The 7,811-nt window shown below is 40.0% G+C and overlaps 1 long non-coding RNA gene across 1 annotated transcript; it reads right to left on the bottom strand.

Annotated features, from left to right (window-relative positions):
• Nucleotides 1–482: 482 nt before the first annotated feature.
• LOC115372191 (uncharacterized) lies at nucleotides 483–1,117 on the bottom strand. Its single transcript, XR_003929431.1, has 3 exons — nucleotides 1,074–1,117; nucleotides 674–842; nucleotides 483–538 (listed from the first exon to the last, which is right to left on the bottom strand). It is a non-coding gene; the product is annotated as an uncharacterized LOC115372191 (long non-coding RNA).
• Nucleotides 1,118–7,811: the final 6,694 nt, after the last annotated feature.

Genomic DNA, 7,811 nt, shown 5'->3' on the forward strand with positions numbered 1-7,811 from the left:
ACATCAAGCCATTTTATAAAATACACCTATACAGTAAAAGATAGACACACTCATTTTTGGCAAATGTGAACATTAGGTGAATGCATTTTCTGTTTATTATATATTGAGATACAGTATGTACAGTAGCTATATCTATACAATTAAGATATGCAAACATACATTAACAGACTCGTTTTGTGCTTACTCACATGTCCTGAACCAATTTTCTCCCGCATGAAGGGACATCTGCATATGAACAGGCTTAAAATCTCTGTATATTGTTTGGTTGAGGGATACCTTGGTTGGGGAGAGAAATAATAGAATAAGTTGAACATGTTGTCTTAAAGTGCCATTATATGGAGTATAATCTCAATTTAAAGCTACAATGTGCAGTAGTTTTCCATAATAATGATAAAAGTAACCTACATTGTTTGGCTGCTGAGGATGTCATACAGTGACAGATCATTTCTCCGAGGGGACAAAAGTTCTGGGTCCTTTGCCTCAAGTGTATCTTTTAATGCTTTGAGGAAAGCAAACTGACCCAGTGAAGCAGGTCCAGCTGTTTGCAATATGGAAAAATGCAAGAATATGTTAGACCGAGCTGTGTGAAATAGTAATGAACAGACTGTAACTAGTAGAGAAATAAGTTTCCCCCACAAATGACCAGAATTACAGTATCTTGACAGCATTTTACCTGTTCCAATTTCTTCTTCTTGTTGACAATGATGATGATGGCGATGATGATGATGACTTCAACTGCTCGAGATACTTGATGAATTGTGCTTGATTTTTTATTGATGGGATTAATCTCTCTGACATCCTCTCAGAGAGAATTTCGAGGGTTGCTCCATCAATATCATTCTCTTCAAAAACAAAAAGGAATACAAGTTATTAAGTTATAACCCTCTTGCTCAAGCCAGTGGCACACTTCAGTTGTGTTCAAGCTGTGTAACTCATTCTACAAGAAAAAAAAAAAAAAAAAAAAAAAAATCAAAACAAGAAACAATGCATGCATTAAAATAGTCCACCTTTCACCATAAAAAGTCCTTAGCTAGAGTCAAGCTTGCTGAAATAAGAAATCATATTTAGCTTACCTTAATCCTCTGAAGTTTTTGATCTTCTGCCACTTCAGTCTGGCCTCTAACCACAGTAATCACTATTGATGTGTCACACCTGTTTTGCTGAGAAGGGCAGACCATGTGACGCAATCCACATTAAAACCAGCTATTAGCTCCCACATGGCCATGGGCAGGGTCACCAGCTCCCTGGCCTGACACACTGACCCTCAGCCTTTCCTCTGGGAGATTGGGATTCAAGTCCTGACATTATCATCCCACCAGTGCCTGCACTATCCATACTCAAGGAAAAATAGATGAGGATGGTTAACTGCCCACAGTCCAAAAAGAAAATACCATTTTCTTTTTTCTTATTTTTCTTTTGATGGCTCATGAGCTCCTCCCTCCAGAGGTTGTAGTTGCATAGCATAACAATATAGCATGGTGGCTCAGTAGGTAACAGCATAGCAGTGCTATTTTGAAGATTGAGGGTTCAAGACAGGATAGAGGTCTATTCAACATGTATTGTTTAATTACATAGCAGTGGTGGATGAGTGGTATCACAGTTATCTTTTACATGGGAGAGCAGGGTTCAAGACTCAGTGCTGGTACCCTGTTTAAGTGTCTTTTCAACAGCAAAATTCTCCCTGGGATGATTATATTTGTTTATTTGCCTCTTTATTGAGCAAGTTTAATTACATTAATGTAGGATGTAGGGTGAGGATCTTATACCCATGCTTTCAACAATACTTGAAGAACTCTTTCCTCCACAAAGGGTTCTCTGGATCAAAACGGTTCTTACCAGAACCTTTAATGTTACAAAGAAGCCTTGAAAAACCCTTTCTTCAAAAAGGGTTCTTCAGAAGCAAATGGTTCTGGTTAGAACCTGAGCCCCTCATGAAGAACCCTTTTGGAACCCTTATTTCTAAGAGTGTATGAATGTGATCCACCTTCAGTCGGCTGTGAATCTGCTCCTTCAGTGATGCTGAAAGATAAATCCTCAGATAACGACATTCACTACATTCGTTCAGTTCAGATGAGGAGTGATCTGTTGTAGGGCCTTCTTATTTTGTGCAAATGTAAAATCTAAGCAGTTTCAGTTTTGTTTGTTCATACAGTCTGCCAACAGTATCATCTAACTGAACTTTGTTTCCTTTAAAATCACGGACGTTAAAATGTAAAATCATCAGTTTGCCCCTTTGTTGAACACCCATCTGGGAAAAACAGGTCCTTTCCCATTTCCAAAACCTGAGCAACAGTTGTTGTCTTTTCGACATTTGCATGTCTTGTTCCTCCAGCATTCCTGGTCCTGACTTGCTGGTATTCATTCTTGCCATAATGAAGCTATCCAATTTCAATCTTCCTTGAAGTCTTTTCTGCTGAAGTATTTCTTCCTCTTGCCATCACTCTACTTGTGCTTTGGAACACACTTGCCGCACTAGACAATGCTCCTTTTGTTTTTGATTTCATTTTTCTTGTTCCAATTCTATCTCTTATAGTCGGGCAGGAGAAATAGGTTCCCATGCACCCGCATGGCATTTTTTGTAACCTGTTTTTTTAGGACGCTAATGGTGTCTAGTTGAGAATTTTTCATGTTGCCACGGTCAACTAATGTCCCATGGGGTTCATTTGGCGGCCATCTCTAATTGATGTCCACGCCAGTGGCGAAAGACAGCGATTTTCATAACTCCTGAACCAGATGTCATACAAAGAAAAATTAACCCACTTTTTCATATAATTTTGACACCAGGAATCAATTGGAAAGGTCATTGACATGGTACAACCCCTCTTTACTGGTGAAAAACAGGAAAATAACACATTTTAGGCTAATAACAATATAACTTTTGCTTTTTTGTTTCGCAATAGTTTCCTGCAAAATCCTCTTATCCAATGCAAGGTCATCAAATGGATGGAAATCACTCTAACTGACATAGATTGAAATCTGATAATACTAGCTAATTGAAGGCAAAAGTAATCAAAGCCCTGTTTCACTGATAATCATCGTCATCAGTCTCATCATCAATCTCCACCTCATCGAAAGTGACCCACTGTTTTTTTTTTGTTTTTGTTTTGTTTTTGTTTTTGCATATCTTTGCAATGAAATACAATCAAACAAAACCAGAAAGTTGAAAAATCTGGAATATAACACAAAAAATCTACATAACCCTGCTAAAAAAACAGCATAGACCAGCATGGATTCTTTGCTGGTCTATGCTGGTTAATGCTGGTTAGTGCTGGTCTGATGCTGGTGTAGCTGGTGTACCAGCATGGGAATACTGGTGGATGCTGTTGGACCAGCATGAGATGCTGTTGGACCAGCATCCCCCAGCAAACATGCCCCAGTGGGGCCCACGCAGGCTTTTTGTGGGCACTGTGGGCTAGGGCCAGCCCAGACCAAACCTACACAGGCCCAGCGCTGGCTTGCCCAGGCAAGGCCCAAAGCTCTGAGCTCACCACAGGCTCTCCGTAAGCCACAGGCTCTCCCATAATAGTGGATTGCCCACAGAAAGCCCATTTGGGTCCAGAGCAACTTTTGTACCTTTGGGCCCATGCTGGTTTGTGCAGGCAGCCCAAAGTCATTTCCCACGCTTTGGTGGCCTTTTTTTTTTTTTTTTTTTTTTTTTTTTTTTTAATGTAATTTTAAATTCAGAGAGAGACTGCATTTATAGCCTCTGCCACAGAATGCATAAAAAATCCATTATTTGAATTGGATTGTGTCTACACATGATCACTTAAAACTCATCAACAAATATTACTTTTTGTTTTAACAAGAAAAGCCTATAATTTTTATAGATAATTGATGTTTTTAAAAGGTTTAGCAGGGTTCAAAATTAACAGTTTTACCATTTTTTGGTCAATAAACCTCATTTACATAAAATTATACCTCATTTTTAGTGATAAAATGAGGTGAAATCATTTCAAGTGTTTGGACCCACCACCCAGCGTGAGCGGTGAGCGGATCAAATTGACCAGGGAATATCACAGGAGGGGAGAAACTGAAAAAAAAAATAAATAATATATAATAATAATAATATATATATATAATATATAATTATATATATATATATATATATATAGCCATAATTCAATGCAAGTAGTGATCATCAATTTTATTTGAAGTGAGTGTAACAGAGAACCATCTGCCATTTCAGGCAGTTATATGGAAGAAAATATAATTTTAAATATAAAAGAAAGTGAACACGGGTCAGTTTGACTCAAAGACCACAGAATAGTTAACTATTAACATTTAACATAATCAACTTAGCCAAAGCTTCCAAACACATGGTGTCGTCGATCATTGGACTTAGCGTGGCATTAACTCAAGATGGCTGCTTGTGACATGTAGCTGTGAAACCGCGGTGCCAACTCTCCTAATAATGCCTCACTATTTGTTATAATCAGTGATCTTTCTAACGCTATCCAAACTGGATTCATTTGAGGAAGAAACTATCGAAGAATTGGAAGCCTACATAGACGCGATCTATAATATGGCAGGAAAACAACCGGATGGCAAACGCTCCAGAAACCAGCTAAGCTCCAGTGAGACGGATGATATGTCTGCACCACTCCGCGACATTCATGAATCCTTATCTCTCATGAAACAACAACTACAAAAGTTGATCTACTGGAGAAGCTGACAAATGAGGTGGCAGAATTAAAGCACTCAGTGGAATTTAACAATGCCTTAATTGAGACACTGAAGGCCGACAACGCTTCCCTCCGGGTGGAGGTGATTGAACTGAAAGCCCAGACAACTGAACTCCGTGCCGAGAAAGTTAAAATGGCAATGTTATCTTGGACCTCCAATGCAGGAGCATGAGAGACAATATAATTATCCATGGAGTACCTGAACAACAGAATGAGACTCACATGCAGAGTGAAGAGCTTGCCAAATCCTTTCTCAAAGACGAGTTGAAGATGGGGCCGACCGAGGCTGAAGCTATCCGCTTCTCCATAGTCCATCGCCTCGGAAGGGCCAAGGCTGGGCATCACCGTCCGATTGTGGCCAAAACAATCGATTTAAAGATGAAGTCTTCTATCATGGCTAAGGGTAGAGAACTAAAAGGATCCAAGTTCTCCATCACCGACCAGTTTCCACCTGAAATCCTTCGGAGACGCAGGCTGCTCTCTCCGATTATGACGGAGGCGAGGAAAAGTAAGAAAAAAGTTCGTCTGTCCATTGATAAACTTTTCATTGACGGACAACTGTACAGAAACCCAGAGACGACGTACTGGCTCATTTGAAACTTGTAATATGAAGAAAACGAACTGTAGTTAGCGTATCAGCCAGCCTCTGCTACTCGCAGCAGCATGACTTCTCTGCCGGTGTAAACATTGACGCGCTCCGATGACGTCACCGACGCGTCCTTCACCATGGCAACACCTCGGAGTGGTTACTCCGGATTGGCCAGTAGTCCCATTGTCTCTATCCCTTTCTTTCTTCTTCTTTTCTTCTTCCCTTTCCTCTCATATCTTTCACATTATAATTTGGTTTAGCCACATTGGCTAGGGAGTGGCCTAATGTTTCGACTTATGCTCTTGCTCTTTCCCTTTATTGCGTTTTCTCTGAGTTGTTTAGCCTATTTTCATGTTTTGTTCTTTGTATTGTCTTTTGTGTTTTGTCCCGTGTGTGTCTTACATGTGCGCGTGTTTGTGTGCGTGTGTATGTGGGTGTTGCCCCCACCAATGATTTTTTGTCCTAACAAGATTGCGTCTATATGCTCATGATTGATAAAATCAAAGGTTTAAAAATAATTCATGTAAATATTAGGAGCCTTGCACCAAAAATTGATCTTCTTAGAGCCTGGGTTGCACAGAACAAACCAAATATAATTACAATATCTGAAACATGGCTTCATAGCGGCATCTGTGATGAGGATGTTAAATTGATAACTATTATTTGTACAGAGTAGATAGGGCTAGCAGAGGAGGTGGTGTTGCCACCTATGTGGCCTCAAACCTTGTGTCTGAGCACCTATTACCTAATGTTGATCCTATTAATTTTGAATGCCTTTTTGTTAAGATTATTTTACATGAAAACAAACAGCTGATTATTGGAAATATCTATAGGCCCCCCTCTGCCCCTGCTGACTCTACTAAGTGTATACTTTCAACTATTAACTCCTTCAACTGCCAGACTGAGATAATCATTTTAGGTGACTTCAATAGCAACTGGCTTGATCGGTCATCCTCTACTGACAGAAATTTATTTGGTGGTGTGAATCTCACACAACTCATTAGTGAACCCACTAGAGTCGAGTCTCTCCTCGATTGGATACTTGTATCTGATCCTACTAGGATTATTAAATCTGGGGTTTTATCAGACTGTTTTAGTGATCACTGTGTTATTTACTGTGTCTGGAAGATCACATTACCCAAGTCCCCTCCCAAATTTATTAGATTGAGACAATGTAAAAGTCTAAATGTTGACCAGTTTCTTCATGACATAATTTCCATCAGATGGGATAGATTTGAATTAATTCCTTCTATAGAGGATGCCTGGAGCTTCCTGCACTCAGAGATAACTAAAGTCATAGACTTACATGCACCCTGGAGAACAAGCAAAGTGAAAGGCCGACACTTACCTTGGATCAGTCCAGATCTCATCTGTCTTTTTAGAGAGCGAGACAAGGCCTGGGCGAAATACCGTGCCTCCAAGCAACCCTCTGACTGGGAATCTTATAGATCTCTAAGGAATTTGTCTAAGACCAAAACAAGATTAGCTAAATCTAATTATTATAAAGACTGCCTTTCTCATGATCATTCTAACCCTAGACAGTTTTGGAAGCGTATCAATAGTGTCCTTAATAAATCTGCAAAAAGCACTATAAACTCGATGAGAATTAATAACAAAATTGTCACAGACCCTTCAGTCATTTCTGAAGCTTTTAATAATTATTTCTCCTCGGTTAATAGCTCTTCCATTTCTAACTCTTCTGGCACTACCAGTTCATATGTCAACTCACCTATCAACACACACTGCAATAGAGGTTCCTTCTCCTTCAGAAATTCTCACCCTCCATGGTTCGTCAGGTTATTGATGAGTTGAAGGAGAGTAGTAGTGCTGGTCCTGATGGACTGGAGGCTAAGTTCATTAAACTTGCCTCTCATATATTAATGTTTCCCCTTGCTGACCTATTTAATTTATCTCTTTCCACTTGCAGCCTTCCCCTCATCTGGAAATGTGCTAAAATAACCCCACTTCATAAAGGTGGAGATCCTTTAGACCTCAACAATTACAGGCCTATTTCAATTATTAGCTCGGTGGTTAAAATCTTTGAAAAACTAATATTCAATCAACTATCTCAATATATTAATGACTATAACATTTTATCTCCATCTCAATCTGGTTTTAGACCCAATTTTTCCACTACCACTGCTCTCCTTAAACTCACAAATGATGTGTTATCATCCTTTGACACCAATCAGTATACTCAGGGGTGGACTGGCCATCGGGCACACCGGGCATTTGCCCGGTGGGCCGATGTGCTAAGTGGGCCGACAGTCCCCCGACACTTTTTTTTTTTTTTTCATTATTATTGAAATAGCTGACCGTAAGATCAGTAGATCAGCGGCCCGATTGACACTGGGCTGGCCCAATCACATTGCTAAACAACCCCTTTTGCGTAGTTTGGTCCCGCCTGCATAATGATTTCGGCAAATAAAGTCATTGCAAGAGTTTGTTTACTCAGCACCGGGCCGGCCCCTGAGACACGCTGCTCTGCGGCCCATTGGTTATTTTTCTTCACTGACACGGGGCTGGCCCAATCATATCAC

This window comes from Myripristis murdjan, chromosome 15 (genome assembly GCF_902150065.1).
Source record: "Myripristis murdjan chromosome 15, fMyrMur1.1, whole genome shotgun sequence".
NCBI classification, from domain to species: Eukaryota; Metazoa; Chordata; class Actinopteri; order Holocentriformes; family Holocentridae; genus Myripristis; species Myripristis murdjan.